The sequence below is a fragment of the Siphateles boraxobius genome, unplaced genomic scaffold (genome assembly GCF_051911475.1).
Source record: "Siphateles boraxobius isolate OS27281-9 unplaced genomic scaffold, OSU_SipBor_1 24, whole genome shotgun sequence".
NCBI lineage: Eukaryota > Metazoa > Chordata > Actinopteri > Cypriniformes > Leuciscidae > Siphateles > Siphateles boraxobius.
Genome location: NW_027508855.1, coordinates 12,528,721 through 12,550,000, shown reverse-complemented (window position 1 = coordinate 12,550,000; position 21,280 = coordinate 12,528,721). Strand labels below are relative to the sequence as shown.

General features: G+C 38.3%; 1 protein-coding gene across 33 annotated transcripts in view; it reads left to right on the top strand.

Annotated features, from left to right (window-relative positions):
- Positions 1-21,280, top strand: part of fbrsl1 (fibrosin-like 1) — a 322,164-nt gene that overhangs the window by 77,788 nt on the left and 223,096 nt on the right. The gene's annotated exons all lie outside the window — the stretch shown is intronic.

The following is a 21,280-nucleotide window of genomic DNA, read 5'->3' as shown; positions in this document are numbered from 1 at the left end:
AAGGGCCGCAGACTGATAGCCCACAAACAATAGGTCCAGAGCTCCCCGGAGGTTAACCGGACAGAGGGGGGGCGTATCACTGCTTCTGTCCCAGGGGGAAGAGCCCCCCAGATGGGACCGAGGCGGTCATGAAGGCCCTTGGCATACTGTGAATGCTGGAAGGTTAGGCCCGGGCTCTGGTGGGAGATTCGCATTGTGGTTTTGTCCAACTAGCGACGGCGGCCAAGCGAGCAGGCTGCAGCTAAGCTGATTACCGAGAGAGCAAGAAGCGGCGTGTGTGGCGGCACGATTGCCAGACGGGAAGAGGGGGTTTGTGGAAGTGGGAGGAGGGATGTAGATTCGGGTTAAAGTGTTAAATATGTGGTAAGACCTCATTTGAGGCAAAGGCGAAATGTTGGATGTGTCTCAGGGTATGTCAGCATTAATCCGGAAACATTTGAAAATGGTGTTTTCATTTCAAAATGCTCTGTTCACACTAGCATTTCAAAGCGTCTTCCAAAAGTTTCTGATTCACACTGAACCATCAGAAAATGCTAAAATCATTTTAGGGGCCATTCATACAGAACACGATTTTGCGGTTAAAAAAACACAAAAAAACCCAGACACTTTTTGTTTTTTAAAGATGAACTTCTTTTAACTTGAGTACTGCATTTTTCTAATGTTGTTTCATGTGAAATACACTGCAAAATACACCAGACGTGAGCGCAACGGTCAAAACCGCCAGTCTAGTGCATGTTTACATACAAAAGCAATGGAAAAGCAATGGGATGCAAATATGCGTTCTGTGTGAACGGCCCCTTTCTATACATTCGTAAAACGTACTAAAAGCTCATTTAGATGATCGAGAGAGAGACCAGCCGTAATAAAGTTCTCATGCTTCTCTTCTGGCATCATTTAATTAGCACAATACCTCACCACTTACTTGTGTGTTCAGGTCACACTCAATGGCCATTCCATTTATGGTCTGAAAAGCCATTGCCCTCGTGATTCGCTGCAGGACAGCAATTGAATAGCACATAGAAGGCACATTCAGGTATAAGCATGGATATCTATTGGTACAATATGCGTCACATGACTTAACGTGTGTCACCAAATACTTCTGTTTTCACAGTCCAAACTACTGCATTTCAAAATGTATCCACTTGGGAGAGCGTCTTTAAAAAGCTCAGTTTTGCAGGGCAACAACACTCATTGTGGACAAAAGTCCAAAACGTTAGAAAAAGAAAAAGATGCATTTTCAGATGTATATTTTAATTAGTGTAGACGTAGCTTCAGTGGATGGATGCGTGTGTGTGTTGAGCTGCATGTTTTTAATCAGTCTGTGTCTGCGTGTGTGTGTGTGTGTGTGTGTGTGTGTGTGTGTGTGTGTGTGTGTGTGTGTGTGTGTGTGTGTGTGTGTGTGTGTGTGTGTGACTGGCTCATGCCAGGAGAATGAATATATTTCTTGTCTTTTTGTGGCTCTCTTTGGGTCTGTCACTGCTAAGTTGAGTTGTCAGATGTTGGTGTGTTTAAAGGTGACCCTTTTCTGCTGTACATGTGTGTAGCACGTTTAGGAGTGTTTGGAACGTGTGATCAATGCACAATCTAAATGTCTTTTGTTTCGGCTAACATTTTAGGGCAGCACAAAAGGGTCTGCTCTATGTGACAACAACATGCATCTATCATTCTTACAATCACCACCAGAATGTCCACCTTCTCGATGAATTTAAAATTAGTTTCTGTTAAATTTTCTTTAACAGTTTTCCTCACAAAACAAAGTTCATTTCAAACACAAATTTGATAAGAACTGAGTGGAAATTTAGCAACACCAACATAACAGGAAAACTAATGTTTTCTGTTAGTTTAAACATAAACTAAGAAAAGTAAAACAAACCTTTAATGTTTTGATAATTAAATTAAACTATCTGAATCACAGGCTATCATTAGATAAAGTGCAGCCAAACATTTATGGGTTATATCCGACAGTGTTGTCTCCTGCGGGGGCGGGGCTCGGGTAGATAATATAATTGGATATCACTGTATTTTTAAGCCGATTATCAATAATGTTTTACATATCGCCCATCTCTTGTCCGTGTGTTTCAAAACACACTGAGAACATTTGCAAGCACTGTTATATTAAAGTCACCATTAAATCAAAATGGATAATTCTTGTTTTTATGGAATATTTCAGTATTTACTATAAATTATTTATTTCTGCACATTATTATTATTATTATTATTATTATTATATTTTTTTAATTCATGCGCCTATTCCCCCTGCCTCTTGCAACGACTTCTCTTCTCTGAAGTGTTTACTGGCGCAAGGGCGGAACAACCTGTCACATGAGATCTATCCAATCAATTCCCCTATGGACAATATCAAGTCCCGCCCTACATTTTTTTTTCTTGTTCGAGAAGCCGTTTCTCTCAGATATTCCTCACAATAGGGAAGAAAAGACCATCGCAAACGTTTAATGCCGACTTTAAAGCTACCGTGAGTCTTTTGACTAAACAAACGGCGCCAATGTGAGTATACACACCGATGCGCAAAACGGCAGGCGTAAAAGCTTAACAAATTTTTTTTTTTAAACTTCTGGTTAGTGTTTTTTTTGTTGGACGCGCCATGCACTTTTGTTCACATGCCAAGTACTGCTGAAGTTACAGTACTTGGTGGCACTCAAACACAATAGTCTTGCCGAGCACACATTGATAGAAGACGACGACGAAGAGGAAGTATGTAGACGAAGAAGAAGATGCCCAGGGGAAAGATAAAGAAAGTGTGTGAATGGTTTTGACAAGAACATAAATACTGGCTTTCTTCTGTGTGACAAGCGAGTGTCAGAAGCGTAAAGTTGCGCAGCGCCACCTAGTGTACCGGGGTATTTCTGTTTTTCTATAAGCGCCATCTACTGTCAGGGAGTGAATTTGCTCGTTCACTTCAATATTATCTGTCTGCAGTCCCGGAGTCTGCATTTTCAGGACCCCACTTCTAGGACCGCATTTCTAAGACCCTAGTTTTTTGTGACAGCGCCACCTACCAAGTCGGAGAACCGCAGTCCCAGGAACGCATTTCCAGGACCCTAGTTTTGGAGGACCGAAAAAAGTGCCACCAATGCAATATTTCCACCCAGTTTTAACTACATTAGAGTGTTTTTTTTTTCTTTCAAGTTTTATTACACCCAAATACTACTTTCTTTATTGCAATTAAACCAGGTTCCTAGGAATGTTGAGAAATTATTGGGTCTAAGTAGCATATAATAACTCAAGTAAAATAAACAAGGAATCATTTTATAGTCTTTTCAGTCACTATGGACCACATTTTCAAGTACAGAGGGAAGACAAGGATGACTCTGGGGGTAGATTTAAGATTTTGTATTTTACAAAATAATATAAAACACCTGAACTTGAACACACAAAATATTTTACAAAATAATATATAAAAACTGAAATTGAACACACAAAATATTTTACAAAATAATATATAAAAACTGAAATTGAACACACAAAATATTTTACAAAATAATATATAACTGAAATTGAACACACAAAATATTTTACAAAATAATATATAAAAACTGAAATTGAACACACAAAATATTTTACAAAATAATATATAACCACTGAACTTGAACACACAAACAAACAAATTTGATCATGACCTGAACCACATAGACAGAACTTCAATGGATGGACAAACACATGGACAACATCATCACTGACTCCTAAGAGAGAGAAAGAGAAGTGATTTAAATAAGGAACATTTAGTTGACCATGTTCTACTCTCTAATTTTAAATTTCATATTTAAAAGATCTTAGTTACCACAGAGTAATGATAATGATAAAAATAATGATATCAATCTCCATACCAATTAATTTTCATAATACAATTATTGCATACTGTTCAAAGATTTGAAAAAAAAAAATGATTTTGATGTTCTCGGAACAAAGGTTCTAGAAACAATCATGTCGTTTCTTGAAAAACATTTTTAAGTTAATTTCATATAAATAAATAGACATAAATTTGGCCTAAGCCTAGTGCTTAACCAATTTATTTATTTATCTTTTGTCATACTATTGCCTACCCTGAGCTGTTTCCTTGATAGCACTTCATATAGAGTACAGTATACAGTAAATGACACAATCTAACACGTGGGATTTCAATTATTATAATGGCCTCTCGGATATGTCTGACTATTAAAATGTCATATGTCTCAACCAACTTTATAAAACCATGTCAAAATGAAGAGACGTACACATAACATGTATTGTGGGTAACGTTAAACAGGCTGACTGTGAGCAGGTGACAGTGAAAACATTAAGATTATTTTAACTGAATTAAAATGGAAAAACAATGAGTAATAAACAAGCTTTCAGAACAAACATGCTACAGTTTATTGTGCTGTAAATAAGTCAACACAGGCTTATCATGCAACAGTTCCGTTAAATGAACGTGCTAACAATTCATTTTCCAGCATTAGAGGCTAATATATGATGGCTATGCATTCAAGACTGTTTAGCAAATCACCAGCACGTTGGCAACGTTAACTTTCCAATGAAATGCATCATAATTGTTTTTAAAGTTAAACAAATAAAAATTTATTCGCATTTGATACTCACACTCTGAATGTCATTCATCTTCGCTGGTCCTCTAATTCGATAGGTGGCGTTGTCACTAAAAACCTAGGGTCCTAGAAATGCGGTCCTAGAAGTGGGGTCCTGAAAATGCAGCCTCCGTGTCTGCAGGCAGATGCTACTCGTTCACTTGGCACATAAACACAGACGCATCGAAAAACGTCTCAAAATGCTGGCGATAAGGACGCGCAATAATCGTCCTGGTGTGCACAAGGCTTAACAGTAGTATTCAGTTCAAAATAATATATAAAGTAATCAAATGTAAAATAACAATTGATTGATTCCATTGTAAAAATTAAATACAGTTTAATGCTTACAATTAAAGTTACAAAAGTTAATCTGTCTAGAGCAGTGAGTGATTTTCTGTCTCTTTTATTCTTTGATAAACATCAGGAATACCAGGAATAAACACCAGGAATATTAGGCTGCAACCACTTTAAGAGTATGCACGAATCCAATATACTGTTACACAACATGCGTTTTCTCGCAACTATATACATTCCAAAACTGACTTTATTTATATAAATACTTGGAAAGACGGCCATTTTTGTACATAATTTTGTATGTAATTGTATGTATACAAGTAGTCAATTTGATACCCGCGAGCTGTTTGAGAGGCAGCTTTATGAGAGCGCCACTTATATAAAATGTTGCACACGCTTTTGGTGTGAGCACGAAAACTGCGGGAATGACTAAAATTATGCACAATGCAAGTACTATTCAACCGGAGCGAATGAATGAATGAGTGAGTGAGTGTGTCAATTCGCTGTCGGAGAGAAGAGAGGATGAGAACGCGCAGCTGGTATCGGTGTATCAATACTGCAGAAAAGGAATATTTTAACTGCTTTAGATATTTAATTATCGAGACATTGAAATATCGATATTTTTGACAACACCGATGGATAGATGGATTGATAGATTATGAAAATCCTTAATTATTTTTTCCTATGATGACATGCAAGTCTTATTTCCACTAAAATAGATAACATCGTTCAATGTGTTTTGATCTGCTGAGGCTGGTAATAGAGGGAGAAATACTTCCTCCCTTTCTCTCTCTCTCTTGCTTGACTTTGCTTAACGTCTGACAAGCTCATGTCATCGCTCCTCTGACACGTCTGGCCTTCGGAGGCCGAGGGCTCAGCATACTTATTCCTCTCTCAACAAATGAGGGCGACCTGCCTGCTCCCCCGCCGGCACTCTGCAGCATTGATTAGGGATAATTGGAGGGAGTCAAAAGCCGAGAAGTGTCACTAAATAAATTTGGCTGCGTTAATTGCAGATTCCTCTGGATGTGGGAGAAACACTTAGCCGCAGGGTCTGACAATGCAGGATTAATTGGCCCCCTTCAATGAACATAATTAGAGCGATTGTTAAGAGATAAAGAAAAGGTTTAACGAGCACGGCTGCGCTGTCAGAGGGAACATCACACTCTTTCTGCTTCACTTCCCTCTCTTTTTCTTCTCTCAGTATTTCTTGCTCTCTCCCTGATAAGAAAAAACATCGCATATTTTGGTATAGACTAGCGTCGCTCTCTCTTAATTAAAAATTGAAATTCATAATTATGTGTCAATTTGTAGCTCATTATTAGTTTATTAACGGCACTGAGTTAATGTATTATGCACATATCAATCTTGTAACTTTTCTTTTATTAATGTTTTTATTTGCAGGCTTTTTGTCTTTTAGCGCATAGGGAAATGTAGATGAATTCGAACCTAGTGAGCACAAGATTAGTTTTTTTTTTAATTGCCCACCCAAATATAATGACTGGGTGCATTCCTGACCATCTTAAATGAGATTGGAAAACTGCATTTTTCAACATCTCCTTAAGCCATTTCCTTTGAATGTTTGAGACTTCTATAGGCAAATAACTAGAAAAATACAAAGTGCAATAAATGTTAAATCTATTTTGCATTACAAACCAGTGTTTTATTGTGATAATAAATTTAAATATTATGATAAATACCAGTTTGCAATAAGCAACATAATGGACTTTTTTTTTATTATCTTCGGCTAGAATAAACTAAAAAAACTGGCATCATAACTACCTTGTATAAGTAAAAAAAATATCCGCACCCGCTCATAGGTTAAAAATATGTGGGCTATATTAAGTATATCTATATATCACTTCACATGAAGTGGAAAGGGGAATTCATTGTTATTCACGGTTTTGCAATCTATCATTCAATGTCTGTACAGCCTTTAAATCCTATAAACTTTAACAATTTATTGTTTCAAAAAATAATTTTTTTATTTTGCATTTTGCTATTTTAAAGGTGCTTAGTTTTGTATTGAGGTTTCAAACAATAGGTTTACATGCATTCAACTCATTCACGGTCAAAAAGCACTTACATTTTCTCATAACACACATTGCAGCATCACTTTCTCTCAGTGTCTGAAACAGTTGGATTAAAGATTTGGTCTCTCTGAACCCCTCCTTTCTGCAAGCCTATTCTGCCCTGATTGGTCAGATGGCCCAGTCTGTTTCGATTGATTTACCACTTACAGTGCATGTTAAAAACGAATCCCGTATTATCAAATCTGAATTTTAGCTCTCGAGGCTTTCTCAGCACTTGATACACAGCGATACAAACAGTAACAATGGCATAGGTTTTACATGATCAATTTGACCATTTGTGGGGTGTATTTTTATTTAATTTGAATTGCAATTCTGTGTCCTGTATGCTACCTCAATTCAAATTCAGAAATTGAAATGAAATTTTACCAAAATTCTCAATTGAACCCTGATTTCAGCATTCCCATTGGTAGTCACCGCCTCATGTCACTGCTCATTTGCATACAGTTAAAATCTGCTTCGCCGCATGCCTCCAGAGAAGTGCTCGAATCACTGTAAGTGTGAACGGCCCTTTATGTGCATTATCCATAATGTCACAGCTCTGACCACCTTAACAATTTAGTCCGACGAGGAGGACATTTTAGGACTATTCATAGCGTTGTTTATTAGACCAGAATATTGCTTGTTTACAATGTTTATCTATCAGTTCATAACGTCAGCGCTTCATGTGAGTGCTTCAGTGGTTAAGGGTTAATTTACTCTAATTTCATTATCTGTACATGCATTGGCCATCTGTCGCCTAATCAACGTCTTTGGTTTAGAATCTGTCATCAGCTACTTTTCTATTAGCGCTCTGTTGAGTTAAATATACCGTGTGAGACCCACACCTTTGCCTGAGCTCTCTGTGATTGCATTTGTTAGGTTTCCGCTTCTATAGCCGCCCTAAGATATTTTCAGTTTCTTCAGTGTTTCCATGGACACCAAGACCAAGACCTCTCCCCATTGGCCTGCCACTGAGCAGAAGCAGTTGGCCTCGGTGTCAGACTCCTCTTGACAGACTGCCTCGAGGTGAAAAGCATTGTGGGGGATGAAGTCCTTGACCTCTGGCCTTGATGCTTGATAAAGAGTGCTGGCCTTCTGGTAGATATATGAGGGAGGATCACCTGACGAGCACTTATGCCTGTGGGAGACATTTTGATGTATGATTTCTCAAACGAAGGGGTGGGGAAGAATAGGTTATGGCTGGGAAATAGAACAGGTAGCTGTGACTGCTCTTGGCTTTCAGCAGCTATACCGCAGCCGCCTTGGGCTCATGAAACCCCATTGATACACACAAAGAGGTGTTCCTCTATTTTATTTTAGCAATACTGCACATGCAGGTCGTTGTTTCTCATATCAGATGTCGCCCTATATATATCCTGTGGATAAATGAAATCCCTGTATTCTTTTTCTTCTTTTTTTCACGAATGCACACTACTCTTCACCTATTTGAAATTGGTAAGATTGGTAAAAAAAATCTTATGCCCACCAAGGCCTCGTTATATTGATTAAAATAAGTAAAAACAATATTTAATAGTGACATTTTGTTACAACTGTTTTCTATTGAAATATTAATGTAAATTTAAATATAATTTATTCATGTGATGAAGCTGAGTTTTCAGCATCATTACTCCAGTCTTCAGTGTCACATGATCCTTCAGAAATCATTCTAATATGTGGATTTGGTGCCCAAGAAAAATGTATCATTATTATCAATGTTGAAAACATTTTTGTGGAAACCGTGAATTTTTTTTCTTTCCCAGTATTCTTTGATGACAAGAAAGTTCAAAATAGCAGCATCTTTTGTAAGTTTTTTTTTTTTAAACTGTAGATGGTCGTTTGTGGCTTTTCGAACGCATTCGACCACATGAGTCTACACTACAAAAGCAATGCGGTCGAATGCGTTTTTGACTACCTCTGGAAGTGTTCGAAAGTGGACAAACTCGGAATGTTTTAAACCCCGTTTACACCTGTATTTAGCGTTGCCCACTTGTGATCCGATCGACCAAAACACATCTTAATACCAGGTGTTAACAGGGCCATAGTGTATGCAGCCATATTTTTGATGGAAAACGAAACGGCCAGTTTATAAAGTTGCATCAAACTGTAGCTTTTTTCACAAATGGCTAGTTCTGCTATAAAATGTTATGTGCTGAATTATTCTGAGTTTTATGTAAGATGTTCCAAATTGGACTCCATAAAGATTACAGGCCTCTCAGAGTGTAAAAGCTTTGGATTTTCACAGTGCGTCATGAAATAGTCTGATTCATTTATGTACTAATGTGTCCAGCAGTGACTCACCAGCCTCAGCGATGGTTTCACGTCTTTGTGGCCTTGTGTGCCTCTCATATTACCTCCTCAGGCTGGGGCTGTGGCTTCCAGATTAACTGCAGTATTTATGAACCTGGCCTGTCTAATAGCAGACTAGGAGGGGGGAGACATAGTTCACTTAGCAGGATTACTGGATGCAATTGGGCCCCAAAGGCCTTCTTTACTGCCTGCTGTAAATGTTCCCTTTGCGAGAAGGACAGCCTTGGGATTGATCGTCGTTAAGGAGAAAGTCGATCTGTTTCCTGTGCTCCATCGAGAACGTCAGTGATGGATGTTTCTCAGGAGTGGGGGACACTTTTCTCCTCAGAATGCCAATCTGAGACATCCACCCATCTTCTCTATAGTGATGGAAAGCTGGTAAACCCTGTTCCTCTGCAAAATATCACTGAAGTACCGGCTCAGTAGCTGACGCTGAGGACAGAGATGAATAGAAAGAAACGACCTTGCTGTGCATTTCCATTTAACACAGCGCCTTAAGCACTGCTGATTCTCCCCAGACATCCATTTTCAGGAAGGAGCTCTGCTTCTGTCTTGGGAGAGATATAATATCTCTGACGACTCCTGTTCCTCTGGGCCTGAGGGGAATATCTCAAGGGGGATCTCTGGCACAGCAGTGCTTCTGTCTGTGAATATTGCCGACCTATGTGTTTCTGGAAGAAAATCTAGGTGTGAATTGATTGAAATGGTCATTGTTAAACATTTAAAGAATATTTGGTATGATCTACAAGTCTTAAAATTTTTACTTGCAATTTTTCAGTGAAGATTGTCAAGTCACCTTCATTTATATAGCGCTTTTAACAAATATGGACTGTTTCAAAGCAGCTTTACAGTGATAATAGGAAATTAAAGTAACAGAGATTGCTTTGGCTTTACAGCAGCTCTAGAATAATGTTATTGTCCAGCTAAAGTTAGTTTTGATTGATTCACTTCCGTCGCAATGATCATTAGTTATTAACTTAGGGTCCGCTTACACAACACCGTTCTAACATAAAATTCTTTAATGCGATCCGGCCGCTAATTTGCATAAAACAGTGCCTGGTGGCTCTGAGAATTTTTTATTGCTTCCGCGTAGCCACGTGAATCGGAATTATCCCGACAACGTTTTATCAGTACAGAGGTAAAGGGAAGGAGGCCTTCACAAGGGAGAGACTAGCTGACACTTCAGGACTGCGTTGTCGTCGTGTCCAGGCACAGGTCCTCCATTAGATCCGGATACGGCCCGGATCCGACGGACCGCGGTAACCTCGGGATAAACAGAGAGACAAATATTAGCGTAGACGCCATCCTTCTTATGATGTACAAAGTACATCAAGATTTATGGGGAAGTGTTCCTGGTTCCGGCTGATCTAAACTATGCAGCCTAACATTTGAATTTAAGAAGTCTATATTGTGTTATGTGTATGCTAAGCCAAAGAGATGTGTTTTTAGTCTAGATTTGAACTGACAGACTGTGTCTGCTTCCCGGACAATATTAGGAAGATTGTTCCAAAGTTTTGGTGCTAAATAGGAAAAGGATCTACCGCCAGCAGTCGATTTTGATATTCTAGGTATTATCAACTGGCCAGAATTTTTAAATCGCAATAGACGTGAAGGACTAATGTGTTAAGAGCTCACTCAAGTACTGGGGAGCATTACCATTTAGTCCGTTTGTAAGTAATCAGCTAAATTTAAAATTCATACAATGTTTAAAAGGGAGCCAATGCAGTGTTGACAGAACCGGGCTAATTTGGTCATGCTTCCTGGTTCTGGTAAGAACTCTAGCAGCTGCATTTTGGACCAGCTGTAATTTGTTTATTAAGCATGCAGGGCAACCACCCATAAGTGTATTACAGTAATCTAGCCTTGAAGTCATGAACGCATGAACTAATTGTTCGGCATTTGTCATTGAGAGCATATGACGTAATTTAGATATATTGTTTAGATGGAAAAATGCGGTCTTACAGATACTATTCACGTGACTTTCAAATGAAAGATTGCTATCAAAGAGCACACCCAGGATCCTAATCCAACGACTAGGACTTGACAGAGCAGCCATCAAGTGTTAGAGTATTCTAGGTTATTACGTGAGGAAGTTTTTTGTCCAATAATTAGAATCTCTGTTTTTTTTTAAATTAAGTTGTAGGAAATACTAGTCATCCAATTTTTTATATCAGCTGTGCATTCTGTTAATTTGGTGAATTGGTAAGTTTTGTCGGGGCTTGAAGAAATATAGAGCTGAGTGTCATCAGCATAACAGTGAAAACTAATGCCATGCTTCCAAATGATATCTCCTAAGGCTAGCATGTTCAGAGTGAACAGCAATGGTCGTAGTACTGAGCCTTGTGGTATGCTTGTGGTACAATTGTGAGAAGCTTCAGATAGTGAAACACAAAAAGTGCATTCACACTGGCAGTGATTTGCAGCGACAGAGTGACCTCTAGCAATGCTAGCAACCAACACTACAGCAATTTATGTGAACTCCAGTGATTACATCACTATGAGTGTAAATGCACCTTTATTTTATATTATATATTCTATTCTACTATTCTATTCTAATATAATATAATTTAATATAATATATTACTATTCTTTAGTTGAAGCTCTCAAATGGACTTTGGCGAACCATCTTAGTGATTTTCCTCAGTTTTATCGAAGTGAAGCTTTTCAACATCTATGATTTATGTTCACATCGAACAAAAGCAAGCCCACATCTTTTCTTCAGTTTCTTCTGAGTACATGGTTTACACTACTGTATGAGTTATATGAAGTACTGTGTTACAGCCTTAAAGTTACCCTTAAAGCTACAAATTATAGACACTGTCAGAGAGAATGAGAGAATGAATGAGTAAGGCATGAACACACTTGTCAGAATGGGTTTCCTTTGGCCGGCTGGCGTACATTCAGGATATTTATTCACAAGCATATCTTGAATTTCACCAAACAGCTCAAGCTGTTCAACACTACTCCAGAAAGCAGCTGCAGAAAGAGTGGCTGCCTTTCATTTTCTCACAGTGTGACTCGACGCTATTGATTTTCCTAGTTGAACGCTAGTACTGAAATTCAATGCTGCCATTGAAATTCTCCCCATATTTATGTGAAACATTTTGAAGCTTGAAATTAGAATATGAGCTTAAGTGATGTAATGATTAAAGTAATTTGTTTTTTTAACCCTATTTTTTTTTTACTGTTGTAACCATAATTTTTGTAAAAATTGCATAGTTACTATTATTGCACAGTACCAAGAAAAAAAAAGTACCGTGGTAATACCATCGTTTTTTTCCATTCTCTTTAAAAAGTGTACTTTATTGGTACTGTGACTCTTTCTTTTTTCTTTTTATTCTTTATTCTTTTCATGAAAATGCATTATTTATACCAATCACACACAATTCATTTGAAATTTCCTTCACATTTCCATGATCAGAAAGTAGCAGATGGAAGAATAATATTCTTATATTTATCTGCCCCCTTGATCAGAATCAGATGTTAATAATAATTTGTTAAATGTATATAGTGCTTTTCTCAGCACTCAGACCGCTTTACATTGAAGCAATCCATGGTGTAAACATGGTATTTTTTATATTTACCATGGTACTGGAATTCTTTATACAGGATGTATATGTAAATAAATAAATAAATAATAATAGTAGTAGTTTAATCACTTACAGCAATATACTGTGGTGGTTTGCGCGCCAACATATAGCGCAGTTGTGCTTCGGGATGAAGCAAGACGATTTCTCTTCTTGTCAACTAACTGTCCTGCTCTAATAAAAGGTAAAAACGCCAGAAATAAATCTTTAAAATAAAAGAAAGAAAGAAAAGCCCCAGGTCAGGCGCTTCTGCCGCTGTTTCTGGTTCAAAAGTGGCTTGACCTGGGGAATGCGGCACCTGTAGCCCATTTCCTGCACACGCCTGTGCACGGTGGCTCTGGATGTTTCTACTCCAGACTCAGTCCACTGCTTCCGCAGGTCCCCCAAGGTCTGGAATCGGTCCTTCTCCACAATCTTCCTCAGGGTCCGGTCACCTCTTCTCATTGTGCAGCGTTTTTTGCCACACTTTTTCCTTCCCACAGACTTCCCACTGAGGTGCCTTGATACAGCACTCTGGGAACAGTCTATTTGTTCAGAAATTTCTTTCTGTGTCTTACCCTCTTGCTTGAGGGTGTCAATGATGGCCTTCTGGACAGCAGTCAGGTCTGCAGTCTTACCCATGATTGCGGTTTTGAGTAATGAAACAGGCTGGGAGTTTTTAAAAGCCTCAGGAATCTTTTGCAGGTGTTTAGAGTTAATTAGTTGATTCAGATGATTAGGTTAATAGCTCGTTTAGAGACCCTTTTCATGATATGCTAATTTTTTGAGATAGGAATTTTGGGTTTTCATGAGCTGTATGCCAAAATCATCAGTATTAAAACAATAAAAGACCTGAAATATTTCAGTTGGTGTGCAATGAATCGAAAATATATGAAAGCTTAATTTTTATCATTACATTATGGAAAATAATGAACTTTATCACAATATGCTAATTTTTTGAGAAGGACCTGTGTGTATATATATACACACACTGTGGTGGTAATGTGGTACTTTAATACTAAAATTAATGTAAGATACCATTTATGTGGTTGTGGTTTAATACCACAAAAATACCATGGTTTACAATTTCGAACATGTGCTTCACTATAGCATCTGATGCCTTAGCTGTATTATATCACTGCCACATTATTTTGGCAAAATTCTTTCATTTTTCAATACATTTTTCTTATTCAAAGTTGTCACACACTCTTATTTTACTATTAGTAAAACAAATATTGCTAGTATGACACAAGTTATAAGTTTTTGTAAGGAAAATCATGTCTAGAATTTGTGTTATCATTAGGAGTTAGCTTAGCATGGCTTTGCATAGCATCCCCTTCAGCCTCCACAAAAGATAGTGTAACTTACCACAAAAGATAGTGTAACTTATCAAAACTCTTTACAAGGACTTTTGGAGAAATAGGGGTGTGCGATATTAACAAATTATATCTCAATATTTTCTGGGATTTTATCGATAGTGCTAACTTGACAATATTTGTCTGAATGTGTTTATTGTGTTGGTATCGTGATAGGTTTAGGACTGCCTTGGAAAGTTGACTACTAAAGCTTGTGATATCATATTCTGTGTGGTGGTCAGTTCGCAACAGTGACAGAAATGATCTTTTCCAATAAGTTTAAGTTAATTTTTACCTTTTTAAAGCCTAATTTATTTACTTACCTAATTAAATGTATGCATCATCTTTTGTGTCTCATTCTTACATTTAATCAATAAATTAAATGAATTATTAAATTTAATAATAGGTGTAATAGGGCTGTTACCAATCAAATGTTCGTCTTTGCAATGCAGAGGGAACACAGAAGCTGCATCTGAAGTGGCATTTAGACACATTTATAAAGACTGTTTAATGCAGCTCAGAGGGACATGAATGCATTTAACCTGCAGTTACAATAATGTATTTTAATAGACTAAATCACGCTGCACTCTAAATACGCAAGCGCACTAGTCTAATCTACTAGACTACATCATGTAGTGTATGCATGCGTGTGTGTCTTTGTAAAGTGAGGGACAAAGTCAACATTGTCAATCGCACATCGTTAATACGACAATCACGATATTATAGTAGAGGATATATATCGCACACCCCTACGGAGAAACGGATATTAGTAGATATGGCAAAGAACCCAGGATCAGTTAAGATAACATGTTTCTACAGTAAACCAAGATTAGGAAGCAGGAAGGAGGGTTGTTTTGATCAATCATAGCAGAGGTCGCTAGGCTCATTGTAAAATATTCCTGTGTCAAAGTAGGTTTTCCCGCATTGACTTGAATCTCATTGCATTGAATCAAACCATCAGATGTATGGACACACACGCTCCTCAGAAACAAACAAGCATGCAGAAAACTCATTCCCATTTGTTTTGGCTGGTTTTTGCTTGTGTCTGCCAGGCGAGAGGGAGCGCATCCAGAACAGGCCACAATAGTCCCGATGACAGATCAAACTTCACTGAGCCAGAGAACAAGTGTGTGGTCTGGCCTCAGTAACAGGGTCACTTAACCTCTGCGAGTGTGTGTGTGTGTGTGTTTGTTTTACATCTGTTATTCCTTGAAGTCATACTGATCAGAAGCCCCTACTGACCTCATTCTATTTGTCTTTATTATAAATGAGCCCAGGAAAAGGGAAACAGACCTCACTGTGGTTGCCTTCTCACACCTCCATTCCTCAGAGGCAATAAATGAGGTGTTGAGTATCTCCAGACACACACTTCAGAGCTTTCCCCCCTTCCGTTTAGCTGACATCATTGCTTTGAGAGTGTGAGGGACTGCACTTGAGCTGCTAAGAGAATATGGTGTGACCCAAGGTCAAGATCATGGCTCAGTTACACACACACACACACACACACACACACACACACACACACACACACACACACACACACACACACACACACACACACACACACACACACACACACACACACACACACCACACACACACAATGGGTTTTCCTCCGTTCTGGGAGGTAGTTTTACTGAACCATTTTGACGTCAGACTTTTCTCAGGCATTACAGAATGACCAAAACAGCATTTCAGATTCTGTGCAACTAGATATGTCCGCTAGTTCGTCAAGTTATGCCGTCCCGTCACAAAGACACATGTCTTTTTCTTTTGATGCTCAGAGGAATTTCCATCGAAGTTTATGGGCGTGCTTTGACTCAATTGAGGGCATGTGTTTTTTGTGCGCATTTTTAGACTTTGTGCGCATCTTGGCGTTTCCATCCAGTGTTTTTTTTAATGCGATATCCCAAAATGCACATGGATGGAAACATAGCTACCGTCTCCTACAACTACAGTTTTCAGTAACAATATGTGCGAATTTTTTGTATGTATGCAGTCTCACACACCTCTTACACTCATTTACCATGGTAACCATAGTTTTTATCGCCTTAGTAATTACAGTGAAATCATAATGCGTTATTATGGGATCTCCTTCTAACTGTGCTTTGCAAACATTTCTGTGTATCGTGTTACAGTTATGGTCTTAGTAATGCTGTGGTACTTAGATATTTGCAGGGTGGTGCAGGAGGTGATGGTGAATGTGTGAAGTGCAGATCAGACCGGGTGTGTGGTGTGAATGAGGGCTTTTCAAACCGGCAGTAAAATGAATTTAAATCGTCAGCCAGGTGTTGATTGTCCACAGATCGAGGGGATGGTGACTTGTAGTTGGTGATGTTCCTCAGGCCATTCCAGACTGATGATGGGTCGTTGGATGAAAACTGTTTTTTCAGTTTATCAGAGTAGTTCCTTTTAGCAACTCTGATCTCCTTTGTCAATCTGTTTCTGGCCTGGCTATACAAGATTTTATCCCCACTTCTGTAGGCATCCTCTTTGGCATGACGAAGGTGTTTGAGTTTCCCAGTAAACCATGGTTTATGATTAGTGAATGATAAGAATGTCCTGGTAGGAATGCATGTTTCCTCACAGAAACTTATATATGATGTTACAGTATCTGTGAGCTCATCCAGATCGTTGGTAGCAGCTTCAAAAACAGTCCAATCAGTGCAATCAAAGCAGGCCTGTAGATTCTGCTCTGCTTCATTAGTCCATCTTTTTACAGTGCTTATTACAGGTTTAGCTGATTTCAGTTTCTGTCTGTAGGTCGGTATGAGATGAACCAAACAGTGATCAGAGAGCCCCAAAGCTGCCCGTGGGACCGAGTGATACGCATTTCTTATTGTGGTGTAACAGTGGTCCAGTATATTACTGTCTCTGGTGGGACATGTAACGTGCTGTCTGTATTTTGGTAGTTCACGGGAAAGATTTGCTTTGTTAAAATCCCCAAGAATGATTAAAAGAGAGTCTGGGTACCTTTGTTCCGTTTCAGCTATTTGTTCAGCCAGCTGTTGTAGCGCCGCGCTCACGCACGCGTCTGGAGGGATGTAAACATTCACGAGAATGAAAGATGAAAATTCCCGAGTCGAGTAGAAGGGTTTACAGTTTATGAAATGTGCCTCTAAATTAGGAGAGCACATCTTCTTCAGTGTTGTTACATCTGAACACCAACTTTCGTTAATGTAGAAACACAATCCACCACCTCTCGTTTTCCCCGTTAGCTCTGCGATGCGATCCGCTCGGAACAGCTGGAAGCCCGGCAGATGTATTGCGTTGTCCGGTATGGCTTCACTCAGCCAGGTTTCAGTGAAGCACAAGGCAGCAGAGTTTAAAAAATCCTTGTTAGTGTGGGTGAGGAGAAGAAGTTCATCCGTTTTGTTAGGAAGGGATCGGAGATTCGCGAGATGAATACTGGGGAGTGCAGTGCGCAGGCCGTGCTCGCGGAGTTTAACCAGCGCGCCGGCACGCTTCCCGCGTTTGCGTCTGAACGCGCGTTTGAACAACACAGCTGCCCCTTCGACGAGAATGTCCAGCAAAACGTCCGAATAATCAAAAACTGTAGAAAAGGTTTCTGTTGTGTTTCCTAATGTCCAGTAGTTCGTCTTTGGTGAAACTGATAGGAAAAGAATGACTAAACGCAGAACAAACGAACAAAAACAACACAATAGCTGGAGAGCTCCACACCAAGGCAGTCATCCGCGGCGCCATCTTGAATCGACCTATGTTAGTGTCAACGGGTGGTGTGTGTGGCTTTCAGTACATTCACAGCAGATTGAGTGTTTAATGCGTGTATGTATTCTTGTTGTGCGTCCATGTGTAGAAATAGCATGCCATGTGTCAATGTTTTGACAGATTATGCAGCTCCAAATCCAGGTCATGTTACTACATATGAAGTGTATCCCAGCATGCAATGTGGGATGCTGTTATTCCTGCCATCTTTCCCCCCCTATAGTTTACATTCTTATATGCTGCCTCTGTTTCAGACATTATTACAGACTTGTTCAATTGCTCTGTTGAGGTCCATCTGAGCTTGTGGAATCAATCCTGGATGAAAAAGACTATACACTGGGAAGATGAGTAAGATTGACCAAGATTGTGCCTGACAAAAAATGCTAGGCTGAATATTTGTTTCACACAGTCAAGTCTTTTGGATACACATGCGTATGCACACATATGTCAACTGGGAGTTATTTTCAGGCAGCATTAATCAGAATCTGGAAAGACAAGTATTTGTGTCTTACTTAACAAGAACACACATTTTCACTCAGTTTGATGTAATGCCAGGACCATACTGCCTGTTTTTTATGTATTCTGTGCACATATTATTATATGTTTTATTGGTGTTATGATCAAACTATGGAACCCTGGCAGTTGTGAGATCAAAAGTATGAATTATAAGATTTTTAAACGTAAAAAAATAAAAATAAATGTTTACCGTTAAATTGTTTTTCATAACTTTTTTTCATGCCACTTAAAATAGTACAGTTCATGAAAAAATCCGTTGACTGTTTGAAGTGCGTTCAACATCAAGTGGGCGAGGGAAGAGTATTTGAACAGTTCTTGACCATTGGATTTTAACAGAGGGAGCGAGTCTACTCAACATATCCAGTAACCCTCAGGCAAATCCATAGACCACAATGCAACACGATTGTGACGTCACAGCAGATAGATGAGACAGATTTAGATGACCCCCAAACCCCCCGACCACCACCACAACATTCACACGTACACACACACACACACACACACACACACACACACACACACACACACACACACACACACACACACACACACACACACACACACACACACACACACATACACAACTCTAGTGTATGATATTGGGGTTATTTTGACATTTAACCGCATAATACTTGTAGCTACCTTAAGCTGACTGTTTCTTTTATAATTTTTTATATTTTCTCCATAATGGATACAAGCCTAAAGAATGGTGCGTAAAATAAATTCATTAGGAAAAAATTTAAATAATAAATCAGCTCGATAGACTTTATTTAAAGCAGCACCATCTTTGATTTTTGACAAATGAAAGTGAGGCTGTGAGGGATAGACATTCATCTCTTCAGTAGGTTGTACTGTTATTTAAAGTTTTTGGATTGTCCTGCTGATGAAACACTGGAAAAGTATATATCCAAGAAGTTTCAGTAGACCAAAAACTCCAGACAACAAGAGCTGTGGAAAATGATACGTGATATAGGAGCTTTTTACAGCGAATGCGATTTGAAAACACTGTAAACCTCACAGCCTCTCAATCATACCTCTCATGGTGCTGTTCTGAATAAGGTCTATTGCAGATTATAAGTGATCAAGGGCTTAGGGTGTTCCGTTTAAACACATTCAAGGGTTCAACCAGCAGTGAGCTCACCGAAACTGAGGGAAGTTAGCGTGGGAAGGGCATAAAAGAGTGGACTTAAACAAGGCCAATGAGTCACTTGTTTAGTTTGTGAATGAATTCATGTGTTTGAATGAATGATTTGAGTAAATTATTCAATTAACTTATAAACTTATAAAAAACAGGATTAATAACCAGCTTTGGATGTGAAGTTATTGGATGTCCTGTTCCCAATAACCTGTGATGTGGTGATTGCTGAACCATAATAATATGATAAAAAATACAGCCAGTTCTGTATTTTGCTCACTCATAGTAGAATCTTTTCCCTTTTTTTATAAATAAAGATGGCAAATACAAGAATAGTCACTAAAACTTGGAGTAAAATATCAGTTTACAAGTAACTAGCTTGGGTTTTAGTAGAAACATTTAAAGAGCTGAGTCCATTGTTGCTTTTGAGTAAAAATTCGAAGAAGAACAAATTTTTTTAACAGTGCAAGAATTAGCACCCCTATAACCACATCTTAAGTGATAACTGTGCCTGATTTAATTAAAGAGATATGTGGCATCTTGTGTGTCCTGTTTGAAAATTTAGATTTTAATCAGCTGTCATTGTGTAGTGTGAATGTCACACTCAGTAAATATCTCTGCGAGAGGCGATAACAGGTTGTAGATTTCTAATAAAAATAGCAATTTTACAGTATTACACATCATTGGTGGAATTTAAGTCCTGTTGATATACTGCATCAACCCTTCAGAAAAGTACCTTGGAATTTTCATGTTTTTTAGTACAATGACTGGTATTCTTGAAAGTAGCTTAGCTAACATTTAATATGAGTTTTAGTACATTTACACTACTGTTCAAAAATGTTCAAACTGTTTGGGTTGGTAAGATTTTTAAATATGTTTTTTAAAAGAAGTCTCTTATGCTCACCAAGGCTACATTTATTTGATGAAAAATAAAGGAAAATCAGTACTATTGCGAAATATTTTTAAACATTTTAAAATAACGATTTTCTGTTATAATATATTGTAAAATGTAATGCATTTCTGTGATAGCAAAGCTGAATTTTCAGCATCATTACTCCAGCATGTCTGAAGAATCATGTGACACTGAAGACTGATTTGCGGCTCAAAAAAAACATTTGTTATTATTGTCAATGTTGAAAACAAGCTTGCTGGTTAATATTTTTGTGTAAACTGTGTTATAAAGTTTTCAGGAATCTTTTAATGAATAGAAAGCTCAAGAACAACATTTATTTGAAATAGAAATATTGTATATCATTATAAGAGTATTTACAGTAACTTTTGAACATGTAATTCGTCCTTGCTACTCCTACATCCTGTCATACGTCAACACTCTTGAACTAACCCTTTAAAGGTACAATCTGTAATTTTTTCGCCGCCAGAGGTCGCATTTTCAAAACAATAATGAAGTTGAAGCTTCAAGATGCTATAAAGGAAATTTAATTTCACTGCCATATAGACTTGGTCACCATACTTGATAAAAAGCGTTACTGAAGTACAAAAAATGTAATATAACTGTATGTGTACACTATATGATATATATACTTGTCTATTAAAACACATGCGAGAGTGGAGTCTCTGTGGACAGATCAAGTCCAAGTGTGTCGCGAAGCTCTCTCATCTTGAAAACGGCACGCCGATATTGATCCTTGATTTATTTCTCCGTTTGTCCCAATGCCTGCTTGCCTCAGTTGATCTACATTTACCTTATTTTATTTTATTTTTTGGGGGA